The 21,639-nt window shown below is 44.3% G+C and overlaps 1 protein-coding gene across 2 annotated transcripts in view; it reads right to left on the bottom strand.

Annotated features, from left to right (window-relative positions):
* Positions 1-21,035, bottom strand: part of SCML4 (sex comb on midleg-like 4 (Drosophila)) — a 120,762-nt gene extending 99,727 nt beyond the window's left edge. For both annotated transcript variants that reach the window (XM_011975040.1, XM_011975041.1), the window contains exon 1: positions 20,583-21,035. The gene's annotated coding sequence lies outside the window, so the exon portion shown is untranslated. The remainder of the gene's footprint in view (positions 1-20,582) is intronic.
* Positions 21,036-21,639: the final 604 nt, after the last annotated feature.

Raw genomic sequence — 21,639 nt, 5'->3', positions numbered from 1 at the left:
TGTATTTTTAGTAGGGACGGGGTTTCGCCATGTTAGCCAGGATGGTCTCGATCTCCTAGCCTCATGATCTGCCCACCTTGACCTCCCAAAGTGCTGGGATTACAGGCATGAGCCACCGCGCCCAGCCTCTTCATTTCTTTACTCAACAAATATTTCTCAAGTGCCTCCTATGTGCCAGTGTTCTGGACACTGAGGATGCAGTACGAGCAACAACAAAACGTCACTGTTCTCACGGAACTCATATTTGTGAGAGACAGACAATAAACAGCAAGTCAGGTGATGATAAATATTACAAGAATAAATTAGATTAAGGGGGATAGAGCATGATGGCACTGGGCATGTTATTTGACATTGATGGTCTCGGTCTCGCTAAGGTATATTTGAGCACAGACTTTCAAGGAACTTAAAGCTATGGGCATATGGGGGTGAAGAACATTCCAGGCAGAGAAACCAGCAAGTGCAAAAGTCCTATGGTGGACAGTTCGAAGACAGTCAGGAGGCCAGGGTAGTGCGTGCAGAGTGACAGGGGGAAGGAGGGGTAGGAAATGGGGTGGGAGAGAAGTGGGGGCGGAGCACAGAGTGTCTTGCAGGCCACTTAAGAGCATTGGCTCTTTTTCTGAGCAAGATGTGGAGTCACTGGGCATTTCTGAGCTGAGCAGAAATGTGATCTGACTCATTTAAAAAGGCTCACTCTAGCTGCTAGATGGAGAGCACAGCTTTGTGAATTCTGTACTAATTTACTAATTTGCATTTTAAACATGAACATGTGTGTGTGTGTGCACAACTTATGTAACTCAATATAATTCAAGAAAAAGGTCTGCTACAAAATAAGCCCTGGCAGGATGCCCATAGTTACTGGAGGCCAGGCCCCAAGGCCAGGTGCCCATGGGAAGGCAAGATGGGATCCAGGGTTCCACTTCTTAATTTTAATTTCAGCCTTTCAGATGCAGGGTGCCCAAAGGAGAGTCTGGAGGGGCCAAGAGAGAATATGGGCCAGAATCAAATTGCAATATGTTACAATTTGCATTCCAAGTATACCTAATTTTCAGAATCAAAACACAATATTTTATACCTATGTGTATATATGTACACACACACACACCCTTATTTAATTTTTAAAATTGGCTTAGCTCTCCAAACATCGTCTCCTAGCAGAGAATATTATCCAGTTGTCCCTTTTTAAAAAATCTCTGGAAAGGATAAAGTGTGGCAGCCAGGGCTGGGCTCACCTGTAAACCCAGCACATTGGGAAGCCAAAGCGGAAGGATTGCTTGAGCCTAGGAGTTTGAGACCAGCCTGGGCAACATAGTGAGACTATGAAAATGAAAAAATTAGCCAGGCATGATGGTGTGACCCTGTGGTCCCAGCTGCTTGGGAGGCTGAGGCAGGAGGATCTCTCGAGGCCCGGAGCTCAAGGCTGCAATGAGCTGTGTTCGCACCACTGTACCCCAGCTTGAGCAACAGAGTGAGACCCTGTCTTGAAACTAAACAAAGTGGCAGCCAGAGCCCGAATGAGGGCTTTACACAGTCAGTCAACTCAGCTCATCCTCACAATAAGCCTGTGCTGGAGGCATTCCTACCTATTTTACAGGTGAGGAAATAATGGCTATAGGAAGCAAAAAGAGGGATCAGTAGGCTTGAGGGAGGAAGTGAGTTAGGAGTGTGGAGAGTTAGAAGTGTGGAGCCGGCATGGGGTGATTATCGAGGGTGGTGCCATCAAAACCATGTGACCCCCAAATCTGAAATGTTCTCTATTTGGCCCTTTATAGAAAACGTTTGCTAACCCCTCTGCTACACCATCAGCTCCATGAAGGCTAGGCTCACACCCTACTTATCTTTTATTCTAAGACAGTGCCTAAAATACAGGGATAACAAAGTCTAAATGAATAAATGAGAAAACATCAGATACCATCTTTTTTAGCAGCATGCTTATTCTCACGAATTGTGAGGAGGACTGAGATTGTGGCCTTTTGAAAACATCACATCCTTCCATTTTCATACCCCCATTTAAATGAAAGTGAAGAATGGCAGCCACTGCTGAAATACTTCATACACCTGAAATCCTGACACTGGCCTGATTTTATGGGTCCTGATGTTTCTGTTACATGAAAGCTGTCAAACTATACTTGAAAACCCCAGTTATGCCCAGACTCAGCCAAAGCCACATTTTCAACTTGATTCTGTGTTTTTAGAACTATAAATTTTCCAACTTAGCTCAGTGAAGAGTGACGTAAAGTTGTACATATGTGGTAAGCTGTTTTATAGGCCCTCAGATCTAAGAGCACAAAGCAGCTGTAATACTGGCAATGAGGCCTGATGAAAAAGCAGCCTGGTTCTGAAATACAATATCCCTAATTATAATAAGAACAATGGCATTGAAATTTGACAGACATTACCTCTGAGGAGAGCCAGGATGGATCGGGGGTCACAGAACCTGTGAGCCGAGGGATTGTCATGGAGGTCATGATTATGAGTTCTTGAGTCATATATTCCCATCAAGCTCAGAGAAGTGGCTAAGGAGACACCACTTCTCTTCTCTTCTTTCCTCATTTAATAAGATAGGATTTACCACAGGGCCAGGTGATGCCATAGAGACACCTGTGCCAGCTGCCTTCTACTTTTGCCATACAACAAAGGTCCAGAAAGCTTTCAACTTAAGAGTCCCTTCTCAACTCAAGGACAATCAAAACAGAGATTTCCCCCTCTAATAAACAATGAGCAAGAGCTCAGTCTGACAATCCATATTATATTCAGAGTGTTCAGCACATGCTCATCTGCTCCTCTTAGCAACCTGTGCAGGCTTCCTGGAGGAGGTGATCCTTGAAGAGCAGGAAGCCCACTTCTGGCCCTTTGGACACTGATCTGACTTTGTGTCTCTGCACATCGGGATGAATTGTTCCATGTGCCTTGCCTGTCATCGATGCTTATGTGTCAGTCTCACTAATTAACAAATATAAGTAACGCCACCAACCGGTTTCTTCTTCTCCACTGGCATGGTGAGCTCTATCAGCCACTACCCAGAGCATAGTGGGGATTCTGCTCCTTAATGCTGGCCTCTGGTGGGCCCACTACTCTGCACTGGGCCTTCCAGGACTTAGCATTGGGCCTCCAAAGCTGGCACTGGCCCATCACAGAAGTGACTGGCTTTGATTATTTAGTCCCCAACCCAGCCTGGCATTGGGCCCCTTACCTCCAAATAATCTCGCCATCTCCCACTGGAGCTCCCACTCCCAGCCCCAGGACTCATGGTGAAAGAGGTGAGGATGGAGGTTTAGTGTGGATGGACACGGTCATTCCCAAAGCTGCATCACTGACCCACGGGCAGCTGCCATCTGTTTCTCTAGATTCTTGGCTGTTTGCCCATGTGGTGCCTGCAGCTGGGCAGAGCTTCAGGCCCCACCTCATGGGAATGAACCGCCTGCCCGCTGGCAGAGTTGGCTCCCTCCACCCTGGGCTCAGGTGCTCCTGTGCATGAAATAGCTGGCAGCACCAGGGTAGGGAGAGGAGGGAAATTTAAATGAGTCTTAAGAGACTGGAAAAATAATTTGATGAAATGTTCCTGTTTTTTCTTTTTTTACTTAATACCCATAAATTTCAGGGGCCATGTGTGCTAACAGCTTTTGATTTATGATGCCTTTATTGTTCCATTGTATTTAAGCCAGATGATGAAAAGGTAGCAAGAGTAAAAAGACCCTTTTACAATATGCTTTGGGATCCATCATGGTGTCAAGCCATTTCTGTCAAACTTTGCCACCACTTTGTTAAAACAAGGGCTCTGGGTGCTGACAGCTGAGTAGCTAATTGCTGTTGGACGCCAGCCCACCAGGCATCTTTCTCCTCCCCTCAGAAATTTTGCACTCCCTCCCCCAGGTCCCTTCCTCTAGCAAGACCTTTTAATGGCCGCTGAGGGCCAGGAGGGAAGTTCGCCTTGGGTAAACTTTGAGGGGCTAGGTCTTATCTAGCTGCCACAGCACAGAGATATTCCCAGGACCTCTAATTAAAATGCCTGCAGTCCAACCAATATGCTCCTGTTTCATTGCTCAGGGGTTACAAAGCTCCCAGCAAATGTTGAACGCAAATTAACTAAACGCTGTGTCAGCCTTTCTTGTCCCATTACAAAGTTATTGTCATATTTATTAGCACAATTCCCTGTAGGACACTGGTAGAAATATCTAAAAAGTGAGTTAAGCACTCTCCTCGGCTATATGGGGAAAATGCTCTGCCATTTCCCCACGGAGCACATAAACTTTGTTTGCAATTTGTGCTCACAGCAACTCCCAGCCGAAGACAATCCATTCCTGTTCTTGCACGGAAAGGGGGCTACATTCTCTCAAACTGTAATTATCTTCATTCACGCTACTGTAAAATGACTAGGTTGTTGCCACTGCTTTTATTTCAAAGAACAGTTCTATTATCCGTTTACAAAATTTAACAACCTACAACACTTCCATGAATTAATTACAGTCTGAGGGGAGCATAAACACAAACTTCACTGATCACGTTGTTCTAAATTACATTAGCCTAATTGCTTGATATTCGGAATTGAGTTGACTTTTGCACATCTCGCTCAATTACGCCCCACCCTTTGTGTCTGTCTGACTGCCTGCTTCTGCAGCTCCTCTGCAGGGGATGCGATGTATTTTCCCCAGAGTCAGAGGAAAGCCGAAGAGGAAGAAAACCTCTTTGGAATGTTTCACAAGGAAGGAAAGATATGTTACTATGACAACTTGTTCTTGGCAACCACAATGACATACACCCCAAAACCTTCTGTCTTCCTCCTTGCCCATTGGAAAGATACTATCAAATCATGCAGCAAGAGAAGGTGAAGGTTCTAAACACTATATATAAAGATGGCACCAAGGCAGTCTGTGTGGAGACCCAGGGTCCCAGGGGTGAAGTAAAGAGTGCTGGTTTGTTTTTTGTTTTTTCCCTGTAGAGACGGGGTCTCACCATGTTGCCCAGGCTGGTCTCAAACTCCTGGCCTCAAGTAATCCTCCCACCTCAGCCTCCCAAAGTGCTGGGATTACAAGCATGAACCACTGTGCCCAGCCTAGAGTGCTGTCTTGAAGGACATACAGAACTTCATCACATGGAGAAGTGAGAAAAGAGAACTCCAGGACACAGGAAGAGAAAATGGAAAAAACGCAGAGGCTTTGAGAATGTTCAGGGAAGGGCAAAAGGCTCATGTGGCGTTTTTCATTTCTATCTTTGCATATGTTTTATAATGTGCATAATGCATTAATATAGTAGTATGTAGGTAATCTTTCAATATACGTAAATATACATATGTTGGGGATGTGCACTCAAGAATATTTTAATAATTAAATAATTATAAATAATATATATGTGCATTGGGATGACTTAATGGAGAACACAGGCAAAACATTTGGCAACCATCAGTGTGAGCAATGGAATCCACGTGAGATTATTAAGCACTAGGGTGAGTAGATCAGCGCAGTGGTTTGAATGATAGTGTCCCCTCCAAAATTCATGTTGAAACTTAACTCACAATGCAACAGTATTTAGAGGCGTGGCTTCTGGGAGATAATTAAGTCATGAGAGCAGATCCCTTAGTGCCCTTATCAAAGGGATTGAGGTTGAAGGGAGCACTCTCTTGCCCTTCCATCCCTTCTGCCATGTGAGGACACTGCATTTGTCACCTCTAGAGGATACAGCAACAAGGCGCCGTCTTGTAAGCAGACAGCGGCCCTTTCAGCCACCAGTCCTGCTGGCACCTCGGTCTTGGACTTCCCAGCCTTCAGAACCTTGAGAAATCAATTTCTGCTGTTTATAAATTACCCAGTCTAGTGTATTTTGTCATAGCAATACAAATGGACTAAGATGATCAGAACTGCATCTTATAAAGATCAACTTAGTGCAATGTGTGAAGTGGGTTAAAGGGAGGAGAAAATATAGGCAGAGAAGCAGGGCAGGAGGCCATCATGGTGGTCCCTGTGAAGGGTGCTAATGAGAGCCTGAGGAAGGGCCACCAAGGGGTGGATGGAGAAAGGAAAAATGCAGAAAACTTTTTTGAAAGTAACATCCATCAGGACCTATTTCCCAATTGGAAGGCACACGGTGAGGAGAGTTTGGGATTCTAAAACTGTTATCTTGGATAGCTGGGGAAGCAGTGATACCTTTAATGAAGACAGAAAAAAGGAGAAGGGGAAGATATGCGAAAGGGAGCAGTGATGAGTCCAGTTTTGGAAACGTGGAGTTCAGGATGCCTGTGGAACAGGTAGGTGGAGATGTCCATTAAAGCAGTTGAAATTCAAAACCAGAATGCAGGTAGGCTAGTCAAGGAAGCCCTCAAGTGCCTAACCCCTCACATAATTATTCACCGCCCTCTCTCTCTCCATTGACAGCTGTAATCCCAGCATTTTGGGATACTGAGGTGGGAGGATTGTCTGTTTTTACTGATTGCATTTTTGTGTTTCCTGGTGTTCTCTACATTCATTGAGCCCTCTGAAAAACCCGTGAGTGTCTATGCCAGGCACTGTGCTCACGTGGTCAGGGAGGGGGGCAGTTAGCAAACAGAGAGAGGCTGGCTGCTTGTGGGCAGATAGAGAAGAGCCCTGGTGCTGGCCACTGTGAGCATCAGCCTCTGTCCTGGAGGCTCACACAACCTTGAGAGGTGTGAAGAAGAGGAGTCTGTGGCTAGCAGGTAAGAAGCCCAACTCCAAGTGTGCCCAGGCTCACTCTTCTCACTGTGGCCCTCCCCATACTGCCTGCCATACTGGGTGGGACCCAGAATTGCCTGGAAATCTTCAGTCAAGGGGCATCAAGTGACATGTGGATAGAGAATGTCACCAGCAAAGCCCCAGGAAAATCACTGATCCTAGGCAGGTTTGTTTGCTGGTTCCTCCTCTCATCGCTTGGGATATACTTTGTGAACTTGCACCGCTGTGGGCAGGAAGAGGGCAGGGAGGGGCACTGAGTGGGAGCCAGAAAGAAAGAGACAGGTGGAGATTCCAGTTCTTCTTTAAAAGGGATCTGGAGACAGATGTCTTCTCTGCCCTGGGGTAGAGTTGAAACCTTCCTGAAGTCCTTTGGCTATCTGGAATGAGTGCAGCAGGAATGTGAGTGGCCTAAAATTTAAAGAAATTGTAGGTGTTTGGTAAGTAATAATAGGCCATTATGAAACACATTTACCATTGATCGCTTCTAGGGAAACAGATTAAACTGTCAGATGAAATCTTAAACACTATTATAAACTGAGTTGTTCCCCCAACCCCAAAAATCATATATTAAAGTCATAACTTCCAATGTGAAATGTAATTGGAGATAGAGCTAGTTTCTCTTTTTATAGAGATGGGGGTCTCACTATGTTTCCCAGGCTCTACTCCTGGGCTCAAGCAATCCTCCCACCTCATCCTCCCGGAGTGCTGGGATTACACATGTGAACCACCACTCCCTGCCTGGAGATAGAGCTTTTAAAGACATACTTAAGCCTAAATGAGGTATTATAATAAGGATGGGGCCCTAATCCAATAGGGCTGGTGTCTTTATAAGAAAAGGAAGAGACATCAGGAGTGGAAGCATAACGAGGAAAGGCTGCATGAGGACAGTGAGAAGGCAGCCACGTGCAAGGCAAGGAGAGAGGCCTCAGAGAAACAAGAGCCACTGGCACCTTGATCTTGGACTTCTAGCTTTCAGAACTGTTAGAAAATGAATTTTTGCTGTGTAAGCCACCCCGTCTGCAGGATTTTGTTATGGCAGCCCTAGAAGACTGATACAGCACTGTGAATACATTTTCTTCTTTAACACAGGAGCCAGATCACCACTGTTTCCATCCTATTAATATATAGTCAAAATAAATACAACTTGTTTTTATGAACTTGCCTGTTTTCTTGATTGCATTTTGTGGTTCCTGGTGTTCTTCGTATTACTTTCTGAATCAGCCTACCCCTACTCCTCTCTCCAGCCCTACCACATCTTGTCTTTCTAAGCGGTGGGTGCTTCCATTCCTGTCTCAGACAGCAGAAGACAGAGTGACAGCAATAACAGGTATACTGATTTGCAGCACTTTGGGTAAGCTGAGGGCTGCCCAAAATGCCCCCATCAAAAGGCATCAGCCTAAAGGGGAAAAAATGTGTCTTCAATCCCTCTGAAGCTCCCCTCAATGATTTTCTGTTCTGCAATGACATTTCCAGTCAAAGAGGCCAAAGAGGTAAAACTGCTGACCTAAAGACTTTTTCTTCTGCTTCTGGGGGCAGTCTGGACACAAATTCACAGAGTGGGCAGTGGGGAAGTGAAACTGATGGTGCCAAACAGCATCATCTAAACAAGCAGAACTCAGAGGGGGACATGAAAATGTCCAGCTTCCTTAATGGTTGTGACACATGGACTGGTCATAGCATCAATGATGTCATATTTTAACCATCCCATCTGAATTGTTGAGCAGTTTCATCTGTGTCACCACTGAGCCAGACTTAACATTAAATAGTGAGACAGGGTTTCCAACAATCTTGACTTCCAGGGCAGACGTTCTCTCACTAGAGGACCAAGTTTGTGTGACATGTGATCCTGTGTGGGAGCCAGCAGGGAGCCTTAACTGCAGATCTGTGGGCAGCTGAGGCACTGACGATAAACACAGTGGCCAGTGGTGGATTGCCGGGAATCTCCCTCTCCCTGGAGGGCAGCTGGAATTCTGAAGGGTGGCTCAAATATCCCCAGAATTAGTCACGACAGTCTCTAAAAGATGCTCTGAAAATGAAAGATAACCTTCCCAGGAGACATTATGGAAAACAGTCAGAGGATCACAGTCCCCGTAGATGAACTGAACAATACCACCAGGGTGTCAGCTCCAAACCCTCCATACCAGAGACGGGGACAGTCTAGAGCTCAAAGCAGTGCTTACCAAGCTTCAGACCTGGGGCGCAACCTTTGTAATATTTGCCGTGTCCGATACCTCCTCTGATGTTTAGCTTTATGTGTCAACTAGATTGGGCCGTGGGTGCCCTGGTATTTGGTTAAACATTATTCCAAGTGTTTCTGTGAGGGGGTTTTTGGAAGAGATTAACGTGTGAATTGGTGAACTGAGTAAAGCAGATGACAACCCACAGCGTGGGGGGACTTCACCCAATCCACTGAAGACCTGAAGAGAACAAAAAGGCTGGCCCTCCATGGGGCAAGAGGGACTTCCACCTGCCTGACTGCCTTCCAGCAGGGACATTTTCTTTTCCGCCTTTAGACTCAAACTAAAACATGAGCTCTTCTTGGGTCTCGTGTCTGCTGGCTTTTGAACTGAACTATACCATAGATTCCCCTGCATCTCCAACTTCCAATCACAGATCTCAGGACTTCTCGACTTCCATAATCATTTGACCAACTCCTAGTAGTAGAGCTCTTTACACACAGACACACACACACACGCACACACACACCCTATTGGTTCCGTTTCTCTGGAGAACCCTAACTAGTACACCTCCTGCATTCCTAATATTTACTAAATCTTTAAATGGCCTATTTAAATGAATACATTTTAATGAAACTTTATGTCACACTAATAAATTCAAATCACACGTTTATTGTTAAAAATATAAATATAGGCTGGGCAAGATAGCTCATGCTTATAATCCCAGCACTTTGGATGGTGGAGGCAGGAGGATGGCTTGAGTTCAAGAGTTCGAGACCAGCCTGGCAACATGAAGAAACCCTGTCTCTACCAAAAATACAAAAAATTAGCTTGGGGTGGTGGTGGGCGTCTATAGTCCCAGTTACTCAGGAGGCTGAGGTGGGAGGATGGCTTGAGCCTGGGAGGCAGAGGCTGCAGTGAGCTGAGATCGTGCCACTACACTGTAGCCTGGGTGACAGAGTGAGACTCCATCTCTAAAAATATTATATATATATGTATATGTATATATGTAAACCAACTGTAAAATTAAATACACATTAAAATAACAGTGCCCACTGAAAACACACTTCAGATGGTGTGACTGGATACATTTTGAAGGTGGAGGTGGGGAATGGTTTACAGAATGGTCATGGAACAAAACTTCTCTCTCTCGTTTCAATCTCTACCAAATGGAGGTCAACTATATTTTATAGTGAATTTTTGCCTACTTTTTTGGCAGGAAGATGGTTCTTTCTTAGGCATCAAAAATAAGGCACAATACAACAGAAAGAATGCCATGACTACATGCTGCGGTTATCAGTCGCTGCATTAAGTATAAGTTCAAACTTGGTAGTTTCTCATAGCTCACCATTTTGTGAGTCAGGAATTCAGAGAGGCTTGCCTGGGCAGTTTGTCTGTGGTCTGTGTGGCAGCAGCTAGGGTGGCTGGGACTTGGTGGTCCACATCCAGGATGGGTTCTTCACCCATGTGTCTGATCCCTCCATGTCTCCCGCCTCTTTCTCTCTGTGTCTCTTCCTCCAGAGCCTCTCCATGTGCCTTTGGCTTCTCACCGCATGGCAGCCTCCGGGCAGTGGTGCTCAGGGCAGTCCCGTGGTGACTGAGGGTTCCAAGAGCTAGCGTCCAAAGACCGAGTAGAGCTGCAAGGCTCCATGTATCCATCCTGGAAGGTCACTTCCACCAATCCCAAGAGCCAAGCAACACATGCCAGTCAAGGAGAGGGGAGTTAGACCCCACATCTCCATGGAAGGAATGTCAAAGAATTTGTGGCCATCTTTATTCCCTTACCTCGTTCTTATGTATTGAACAAGGAGAAAGTCCCCAGAATGGGGTTTCAACAGCATGGATAAAAAAGTTCACTGTGGAGCCACTTAATTCAAGTGGCAAGTCAGACTGGAAAAAAGGTGTGAGTTTTAAAGTCAGACACACCTGAATTTGAGACCCAGTTATACCATTTAACAGGTGATCTTGGTACATTTGTTTAAGCTCACTGAATCTCTGCCTTTTGGTCTGTGACATGGAATGGTGATATGTTTCTGGGCTGTTGTGTGGATACCCACAATGCCTGCAACATCACAGTCCCTCGGTAAGTGTGAATACCATCACAGTCCCTCAGGAAGTGTTAATCATTTTAAGCCAACCTACAGAATAGTGAGGATTTTACAAAGGTGTTTGTTTGTTGTTTGTTTGTTTGTTTTTAAGACAGGATCTCACTCTGTCACCCAGGCTGGAGTGCAACGGCACAACCTCCACCTCCCAGGTTCAAGCGATTCTCAGGCCTCAGTCACCCGAGTAGCTGGGCGTGCAGGTGTGTGCCACCATACCTGGCTAATTTTTGTATTTTTAGTAGAGACGGGGTTTCGCCACGTTGGCCAAGCTGGTCTCGAGCTCCCAGCCTCAGTGATCCGCTGCCCTCGGCCTCCCAAAGTGCTGGGATTACAAGCGTGAGCCACCGTGCCAGGCCATACAAAGGTGCTTTCTAAAACACCATACATGTGATAAAGCCTATGCATAATCTGAAGGAGACTGACACGTGATAGAAACTATAGTTTTCAGAAGAAATTCACTAGCAAGCATCTTCCTAGAATGTTAAGGGCACCCCAAAGTTCCTCCCATGATCTTTGAAAGTGCTCTGCATAGTGATCATGCAGGAAACTGGGAAAACAGAACCATCTTTTTTCTAAGCCTTAATTAATCAGAGTGCTTGGGGAGGCAGGAGAAAGTAAAATGAGTGGCCGCTCTGATCCACAGGTGCTGAACAGTGATGGTAACAGCTTTGGCAGAGGGGCATTTCAGAAATGTGTCGGTGATGGTTGTATCTGATACAATACTGGGGGCAGAGTGGGCATTCCTGCCACTTAGAGGGCAGAGACCAGGGATGCTGGGTGTCCCTCAATGGATGGAGCGGTCCCACACAATGAAAGCATTGTCTCGCCGTATAGAAATACCCCACTTTTCTGAACCTGGGACAAACTTATTTTACAAATAAGCAATAGGTATTTCTGCTCAGCTGTAATAGACATTTTACACTTTATTTTCCAGGAATGCCATTAGTACGTAAATCAAAGGAAAACTGTTTATTTTCTTCAGAATTCCAAGAGTTGTGTATCATTTTGGAAGATCACACTACCCACAGCAGCTCATGTTATCTGAGTCACCAATCCCACTCCTCTGACTTAGACTGCATTGGAGGGGTGGCCCAGCCTGACCTTCTGGGGGCAGGTGTCAGCCCCCGATCACTTCGTTCTGTTGCCCAGAGGCAGGTGCCTGCGTTGGAAGTAATTAGCAAATACTTTGCCTCATTCTTCTTTATATTTTGGTTATGACATTATATTAATTTTTTGTGAAACGTATGGGTGGGAGTAAGTTATATTATCCAGGAATTTCACCTCAGAATTGTAAACCAGGTGCTTGAATATATTTGCAATAAAAATGGGGGGTGGGTCTGATAGGCCTAAGAGCTCACTGCTTTAAAAGAAATTTTCCATAGATCAAAAATGCCTTTCCAAGTGGAAACACCAGGGAATCATTTCCTTTCTGGAACCTGCCGGACCTGGAGTGGCCCTGCCAGGCCAAGCAGGAGAGGCTGGCACTCAGCATGAAAGAGTTCTTTCTCTTCAGCCCTCGCAGGTGAAGAGACACGGATGCCCTGGCCACTGCTTAAACCAGAGGAGGAAAGACTCACAGACTCCTAGGGCCGTGTGGCCCTTAATAAGTTAGTTATGTGTAATATAAGCCTCAGTTTCCCCATCTGTATGTTGGCGGTAAAAACAGCCCCTCCTGTATTGACTTCCTGTGTGGATCAAACACGGTAAGTAAGACAAAGCATGTTTCATGCTTCCCTCCGCATCCCTGAGCACATCATGCTCACCTGATGCAAATGTGTATTATCATCCGTACAGCATTTATGCTTTACAAAGCCCTTTTCCACATACTGTTTCCTTTGAACCATTCAGCAGTGGGGACTGACAGGAAGAACATCTCCAGGGAGGAGAGGAGGCTCAGGGATGCCACGATACTCGCCCTAGGTCACATTGGTGGCCATGAAACTGGCTTTTCTGAATTGGAATACATGTGGCTCCATTTAGATGGATTCTGTGCAGCTCTGAACACACAAGTAGGCTCTCAGGGGAGGAAGAAGGTACTGGAGAAGAAAGGTAGGAAATTGCTAACAACTGGAGCTTCCTAACAATGGAAGGATAGAGTCTTGTGCTGTCTGCCTCCTTCCGAGACGTTAGCGGGGAGTTTGGGCCTTGACCTGGGAGAGAGGCCTTGAAACCCATTCAGTCTAAGAATCCAGGATTCACTTCGAGATCACTTCTCAGAGTATAGATTTTTGCTTTTAATTCTTTCCTTGAATGTTAGATGCTTTCCCTCAGACATATCGTTTTAGTTGTCATTTTAACTTCTCCACAGAGGAGTGAGCTAGCTGGAACATGGTCTGGGACTTCAGTGGCACCACGATTCCAGCATAAAGTTTCCTTACTCTGTTTTAAATCTGCACTCTCAGGGATGAGAAAGAAAACCCCTGAAACTGATGTTCAATTCACAAAGTACACACGCAGAATACAGGAAATCTCTGCCAAAACGTGGCCTGAGTTTGCTTAACTTTGTCCCGGAAGTTCCATAACCTGTGTTATCTGCTGTTAAAAATTTACAGGGACCAGCTGGGTCTTTGGTCCAATGGAATTTTTTTTTTTCTTCAGGCATGAAAATGTCAAATATAGTCATAAAAACAATGACCTAACCTGTGCCCAGAAATATGTTTTCTAAACAATTACACTTCCAGTTAATCTCACACTACCGTGAGGCCAAGCCAATGAATAAGAACTCAATTTCTCAGCATCTGACCTGAACAGAGATTTGGGCTGCTTCCAGGGAAATACATATTAGACAAACCTTTCTGAATGTACCTTTTTGTAGGCTAGGTGCATTAGCTCACGCCTTCATCCTAGCACGTTGGGAGGCCAAGGTGGGCAGATCACCTAACGTCAGAAGCTCGAGAACAGCCTGGCCAACATGGTGAAATCCTGTCTCTACCAAAAATACAAAACTTAGCTGGGTGTGGTGGTGGGCACCTGTAATCCCAGCTACTTGGGAGGCTGAGGCAGGAATCTCTTGAACCTGGGAGGCGGAGGCTGCAATGAGCTGAGATCGCACCACTGTACTCCAGCCTGGGTGACAGAGGAAGACTTCATCTCAAAAAAAAATAGGAAAAAAAAAAATCACTCAATGTACTTTTTTCTTATTCTACTGTCAGATCACTCTTAGTTGCTTTATTCTTCTTTACTGGGTTCATGCCAAATGACTTCTAACTAAAAGAGAGGGCCCTAGAAAGAAAGAACCAATCCTCTATACCATGATATCATTGGTCCCCACATATTCTCACACATATCACCTCCCAAATCGAGTACTAACTTCACATCCCTGGAGAGAGTTTATACTCACCTGGTCTCATTAAAGCAACACATGGTTGTACAGTTTCTCACTGTGGGACCAATTAACCATTTCCACATCAGGCACCAACACAACCCCACCATGCCGTTTGCCCTCTTTATTTATGTTAAGTCTCTGGTACTAATTATGTTAAGACACTCAAAACAAGAGCTATATTTTCACACCGTGGGTGGTGATTTCGAGCATTAGAACCAGCTTTTTCCCCCACTGTTTCTATGCTTTGTAATTTGCATACCAAAATTTAACGCTATCTACAGCTTTCCACTTGAAGCTTTTTTGCAAACGAGGTCTTAAAAGTGATATAGTCGAATATGCTTGGGCACCTTTGGCATCTGAAAGGGAGAATTTCCAATACAAGGGGCAGTGCCCAGATGGCTGCTGGGTTGACTCCTAAGTCTCAAGGCAAACTCCCCCAGCACAGGCCACAATGGCAACAGCATGAACCAAATCTTGCTTGAATCCAACAAATGACCACAGATTTCTCATGACTGAAAAAATGACAGAAATCTATTCCCACAGTGGAATTCTTTACTGATCAATAAACCCAACGCATTGTGCAACATTTGTGAGTTATTCTTTTTGGAATCAACAGCATGTTTTAATAGCTAATTGTTTGATAAAGCCTTGACATCACCAAAATTTCCCAATAATGAGGGCACTAAATCCTAAAGAACTGTGAAGGAAAGAGGTCAGCATCTTCTTTGGAAGGTCACAAAGAATGAGAATGATTCTTATAGTCCTATAATCACTCAGAAATGGTTAGGCCCAAAGGAATTAAGTTACATGACCCCCAAATCCTGTCTCCAAAACCAAAAGCATGAATGCCCTGGAATAGGCTTTCGCCTTGTGTTTTTCTCTCTGATTCTTCCTTTGCTTATTCACCAAGGCAGACTCCTTGTCAAAACAGGATTAAAATCCCGAGGCCAGCCCCAGGCCAACTTGAAGCTGCATCCAAGGCAGGGCCTTAGACGTGGTGGCTCCAAGTGTTTCATGGGCCTGGTGAGAGGGGCAGGCCCTGGCTCTAGACACCAGGAAAAAACATACAACTTAGTGTTCAACCCTGGTTTTCTCATCAGAGCGATGATGTCCCAGGATGACCTGTGGACAAAAGAGGACAGGAGAAGAGAAAATCTTTTCTTCAATTCAAAAGAAAAGGCCCCTGTGGTCTATGAGCTGAGAGCTGTATGGTACTCATAGTTATTACTGAATCCTTTCTGAACTGCACTGGGGGTGTGAGAGGGAGAGTGAAGGTCAAGTGCTGGGTTGGAAGGGAGAAGGAACAGGCTCCTTTCTCTCTGTTTTATCCCACTGCCTCTTTGCTCCATACCACTTTCCCCTGGCTGGATTTAGACCCAGCCAAGGCAATTCTTTGCCTTGTTCCCAAGTTGAGTACTCATCATCATGGGAGGCTGCACATTTCTTTAGGATTACTTTCAGGCCATATATTTCTGTTTTGAAACAATGAGGGCTTCTCTCTAATGATCAGCACAGGGAGAGGAAAAGGGCAAGGCTTTGTTTACCAAATGTTCAGCTCCCCAAAGTTGAGTCACCATCGCGGGGGCTAAGCAGACAACATCACCACCTTTCAAAGCACAGTGTTGACACTATTTTTTCCCGGCATACTAATTTTATCGTAACAGCCTGCTCCACTCCTCTGCTTCTGTCTCGTGTGTTTTCTGGAAGTAAGACCACTCCTCAGCCCGGCCAATTTCTCAAAAGACTAAGACAGTATGGCTCCAGGAATGTTCAATCATTCTTGAAAATCAGCAATGGTGGGTTGCATTTATCTGATCAAAAAATGCAACTGCTAAAAAAAAAAAAAATCACATCTGCCTCCCCACAAATGAAAATTTAGGCAGCATGTGTCTGAGTTGGTGGCAGAGTAAAGAGGAGTTTATATGGTTTCTTATCACTGGGCTAAAAGACAACTAGTAAAACTGATACAGTGATAGTCATCCCTGGGAAACATGCTATGTGGCTGTCAAAATCTGCTCCCATTACTTCAGACTGTCAAATGGACTCAATGGAATGACTTTTCAGCTTAATACAAAGTGAGAACTGCCACCGGGTAGTAAATTCCTTTCTGTCCTAAAACAGTAGCCCAAGAAATAATCATCCCAAGAAGCAAGAGGTGTTTTATCTCCTCCGCAGTAGCAAAGGGCTTCTCCGGATGGCTAAGTGCTGATTTATTCCAGAATGCCCAATTGCAGCTTGCTGCTGGTCTCCACCCCATCTGCCTGAAGGCAGGGATGTTCTTGTCTGTGTCAGAACTGCCTGCTTAACACAGCAGGAAGCCTTGTCACCGGTATCCAGCCCTGGCCACGTCTCTTGGCTGAGAGAAGCAGGAGCCCAGCAATGCTAACATTTGAAAGATCCAGAGGGAAGAGAGGAGGCTGACTTTTGAAGGGATGATCTGCATCCATCACCACTTGCCTTCCAGATGCTATACCCAAATAGCAGTGTCCCTCCTGAGGCTGTCCCTGAATGCCACCCACCAGTGACCAGCAGCACTGGGAGGGGTGTGTGTGTGTGTGTGTGTGTGTGTGTGTGCAGGTGTGTGCGTGTGTGCGTGTGCATGTCTGAGAAGGGCTGTTTTGGGGAAGTCTGCTCTGCAATGCTGAATGCTCCTGTCTGTGCCTCTTCAGACATTAATACATGCAGATCAGAAGAAGCTAAATTCCAAGCCTCTGTAAGCATGTCCAAAATGGCCCTGCTGCCCCAAGTGCCTCTTCAAGTCTCAATCTAAAGATCAGCATTTGACAAACCACGGGTGAGAGTTTGCAAAAACATGGAGTGAGCCCTTGCCAGAATTGAAACCAAGATGAGTGCAACAACAATGAAAAAAGCTTAGAACCCACTGGCTGGCAGCCAAGGTGTTCGGACTTGGTATGGGCATATTAACAAATGCAGGGTTCGCCACGGCAATGTACAGCAGAGACTCTAGTAGAGATGTACAGCAGACTGGAGTACTGCGCTCTTGCAAATGCAGAAGTTTGGGGTGGGGAAAGGTAGAAAAGAAAAAAAAGAAGAAAGATAAAGTGACATATTCAAATGCAATTCAAACATTCCAAGCTACTCTTTTGACCTCAGAAATTTTACCATGATTTGGGTGATCCTAATGGTCTGTGGACCACGTTGGAAAATGTCACAATAGATGTTTGAATTAAAATCCAGTAGGTTTGCCAAAAGACCAATTGTTAAAAATTGGCAGCATTCCAGAGAACTTACTAGGCTGCATACTGCCCCGGGGCTGAGAGAACTGCTAATTCCAGAGAAAGTTAATTATCACCTTATTGATAAAAGGGTAATTTTTAAAGCTTGTGGTGTGGCTTTTGTGACTCATTAATTAAAATTTAGAGTAATTTACTAGATACCCTGGTGGCTTCTGTTACATTATATCTGTACCAAGCCGTTTAATGTCTCTCCCAGGGGCTATTTTTAATCCCCCTCGCCTCGCCTCACCTGTCTGCTTTTGAAGGCAATGAAAACATTAAAAAACATGTGAATCTAAAACTAGCCTTTTGAGAGATTGCAGAATGAAGAAAGAAGATGTCCAGGGAGGCATGTTTTAAAAGTTCCTTCTTAGAAATGTCGAATTTGCCCACCAAAAGAGAGAAGCTTGTGTGATCACACCCAAGGCAATTGCTTTCACAAACTTCATCCGCAAAATGTTAGACAAGATTTTATGCTCCATGATAATTAGATTAAAAGAGGGTCTTTTCTCATCTCCTTTCCCTTCTTTCCCATTCCATCCCCAAATACAATCTGAGGGCTCAGGGGAAGAATGACACTGGAGATGCTTGCTATCCTAAGGCTCCCAGCCCAATGAGGGGTAGCATCGCCTCCCACGCTCTTCGGGACTTGTGGAGTGAGATGGGCACATCCCAGCTCCCTGGTATCTACCCATGTGATATTGAGGTTTCCAAGGGCAGGGACTTGGGGAGGAAAATTGTCCCGCAGATCCCTAACAGGGCTCTGTAAGTGCCTTTCAAGCTCCAGCCACCACCTCTGCCTGGACCAAAAGTTCTCTAAGGTGCCTGTCATAAAGGATGCGTGGACACGTGTGTGATGTGTCCTCAGGCCACACAAAATTGTAAACAGACCTATGAAGCACTCTAACATTTCAACCTCCAGATTCCCAGAAAGGTTATTCCTCTCCGAGCATTCCTTGTTATGATTTCAGGGAACTTCAGTTAAGTTTCCTTAAACGTATTGAAATGAAGTATTTGAGATCCAAAATTGAGATTAAAAATACATAAACAGCAGAGATGATTTTCTCATCATTTCAAATTTTAAAAATTACAAAAGTGTTTGTACTTTAGGGTAGTGCTTGAATTTTTTAATAGGAAATGTTACTGAATATTTTTTAAAGTCAATATTGTTTTGAACTCTCATTATAAAAGTTCTTGCAGCAAGTGACAGTATTTAAGTCTGGCTTGTTTTCTGTAGGCTGAGCTGCTTACCTTACCTGCCGCTTGCTAGAGGAGACAGCCTTTCACCCTCGCCCCCAGGAGTCGAGAACCAGAAAGTGAAACTGCTTCTGCTGGTTTCCCTGGCCTCGAAAACACACCATCAAAAGCAAAGAAATGATGAAAAGCAACTTACTCTTGTTTCTCTTATTGTTTTCTTGTCTTTCTATTACCATTCATTTACTCTTTTCTTTTTTTTTTGCAGCAAGATAAAAGTAATTTTGGGGGCACAGGGAAGAAATGTAAACACGTTAAACATGAAAGAACTGGATTTTTGTGGGATTTGCACTTTTGTTATAATTCCACAAATGAAGCAAACTGATGAATTTACCAAAATATTTCAAAGCTCATCTGCATACACAATTTAAAAAGCTAAAGAAAACACATTCATATTTTTTTTAAATCTGTCAAAAAGCCTGTTTAAAAGTTAAAGATTGTGCAGCCACCAACTTCCCTAAAACTGAAGATTCTACGTTAACCTTTTATTTGAGTTTAGACGATCACACAGTACCAATTTTCCAGGTAATCTTCACCCAGCTGCTGTTGCTCAAATAGCCCCTCATTTTTTCAGACTCATTCTACCAAGCAACACAAAAAATGCTCCACAGAAATTTTATAACCCCCGGATAGTTTAACACATTAAGAATTCCTTTATAGTTATTTTTACATTTTCATGCTTTCACTCCAGATATTCTATTTTGCTTTAAAAAAAAAAGTGGAGAAAAAAACGCAGCTATAATCCTCATTCTTCAAAAATGGTTCCTCTGGTTGAAAAGAAAGAAAAACAGCATACAACAGAACACCCTGATTCTCAAGTGCCTGGATTACTTTCTCAAGTACTGTAGTGTCTGAGATCAGTAAAAAACCACTTTCTCAGAAAGCCACCGATTGTCTAAACCTCATGAGTACCGTCATGGAATCTAGAGACACCTCTCGTTCATGATCACAGATAGTGGAAAGAACTTTGACTCAAGCACCTCAACTCAGCAAAACAGCTCAGCAGCCTGCACCCTGGCCTCATCCACTGCTCCTGTCCAGCCAGCAAGCAACCTGGAAAGGACCCCTCATGCTCTGGGAGGAGCACATGGAAGCTAGTTCAAATCGCAGCACTCCACCTGGGAAGGAGGTGATTTTGAGCTTGGGAAAACTGCTGCTAATACTCCATAGTCACCAGGTTTTTTCCCCAAAAACGAATTAAAACCAGAAACTAGCAATAAATATTATTCTTGTTTATGCCTGATAAATTAGGAAATACCAGCACAAAGACATGTAAAATATTCTACCTGGCATATTTGAAATAAAATTAAATTGAAAAAAACCACTTTTACATGTTTATAACATACCAATTTTAATAACCAAATTTTAGGCAAATATTTTTATCCCAAGACATACTATAGTTTTTTAAAATTAAAAAGCAAAACAAAGCAAAATTATCGTGAAGGGAAAAAAAATAACTAACCAGTTACTTGAGTTCACATTTGGAAAAAAATAACTTTCTAGGTATTTAAATGCAGAGTTAAAGAGTAATGAACATGTATATAGCCCAAATTTATAAACTATGTAATTCAATGTTACATTTTCCCCTCTGAGATCTGGTTAATAAATCAAATGCTGTACTTTGCATATGAGGAACTAAAGTTTACCTACTGGACTCAGTGGTTTTAGTGCAGAACACTCCTGTGCGTTGCCATAGAGGTAGGCATGCAACCCAGAAAAACTAAACCAGGTAACCTGTCATGCTGACAGTTACAAGAGAAAGAGCCCGTGTCAACGGCACGCCTCCAATTGTGCATCTCCCTTACCTACAGCTTGTTCACCAGAGCCCTGAGCAGGTTGTTTACCAGGTCAGGAGTGTTGACTCAGAAGACAGATGACTTTCAGCACATGCAAACCGAGTATTGCAAAAGCTATCTTCCACCCGTGTTAGTAGCTCACAGTTAGTCTCCAGCAGCCTGCGCTCCAGCTGCAAACATCTCATTAGACTAATGCATTCAGCACAGGCAGAAAACTCGATTTACCATAGCTACAGCAATGAATTTCCATTACGATGACAGCTTCAACCACATCATGTCCGGAAAACCAGCCAACCACTGGCTTTTAAAGAACACACACATTTTACATGCAGAAAACGAGGCCTGTGTGTGTGTGTGTGTGTGTGTGTGTGTGTGTATGTGTTTCGTGTTTCCTTCCTCTTAGCAGCCCAACTAAGAGAAATGTGCAGTGTAGCTTTTTGTCGATATGAGCTGCAAGGTAATGACACTTCTGCTTCTTTGGTAGTTACGTCCTTGTAATAACCTGAATTATGTCACAATGGTTAGAATGGGTGTTTCCAACATTTCAGTTTTCATTACCCCTCCTCTGTTGCCATAGAAACCAGACTGTAACATCATCTCTTTGTCCCAATCCTGCAGCAGTGTGGGCCAACACCAGGCTTATAAGACACTGGTGATCTGAGAGAGTGAATGTTTGACTTTGAACAAATAAAACAAAAAGAAATATTACAACAGCATCATTGTTCAGGAGAGCCTGTGTGATTCCCAGAGCAGTGTGCCTATCCAGGTGTGTGCACACACCATGTTTGTACACATTAACTCAGCGGCTGCCCACAACACATGTGTACAGTTCATTAAAGCTGGCCCTGACTTTGGCTCCAGACCTGTGTCTCTACCCACCTCAACGTGGTGGGACCTGCACAGGATAGAAACAGGGAAAGGGTGACTACTCATTCTCATGCCCCAGTGCATTTTCTGTGGGAAATCAATTTATGCTGGCGAAGGGACCTTTTCTTTTCCTTTCTACTTGTAAAGTGGAGCAGGGCTCCCCATTGCCCATTTCATCCACTCTGGGATATTGGCATAT

This window comes from Mandrillus leucophaeus, unplaced genomic scaffold (genome assembly GCF_000951045.1).
Source record: "Mandrillus leucophaeus isolate KB7577 unplaced genomic scaffold, Mleu.le_1.0 Scaffold1507, whole genome shotgun sequence".
NCBI lineage: Eukaryota > Metazoa > Chordata > Mammalia > Primates > Cercopithecidae > Mandrillus > Mandrillus leucophaeus.
The sequence above is the reverse complement of the archived record's forward strand: the minus strand, read 5'-3'. Positions and strand labels throughout refer to the sequence as shown.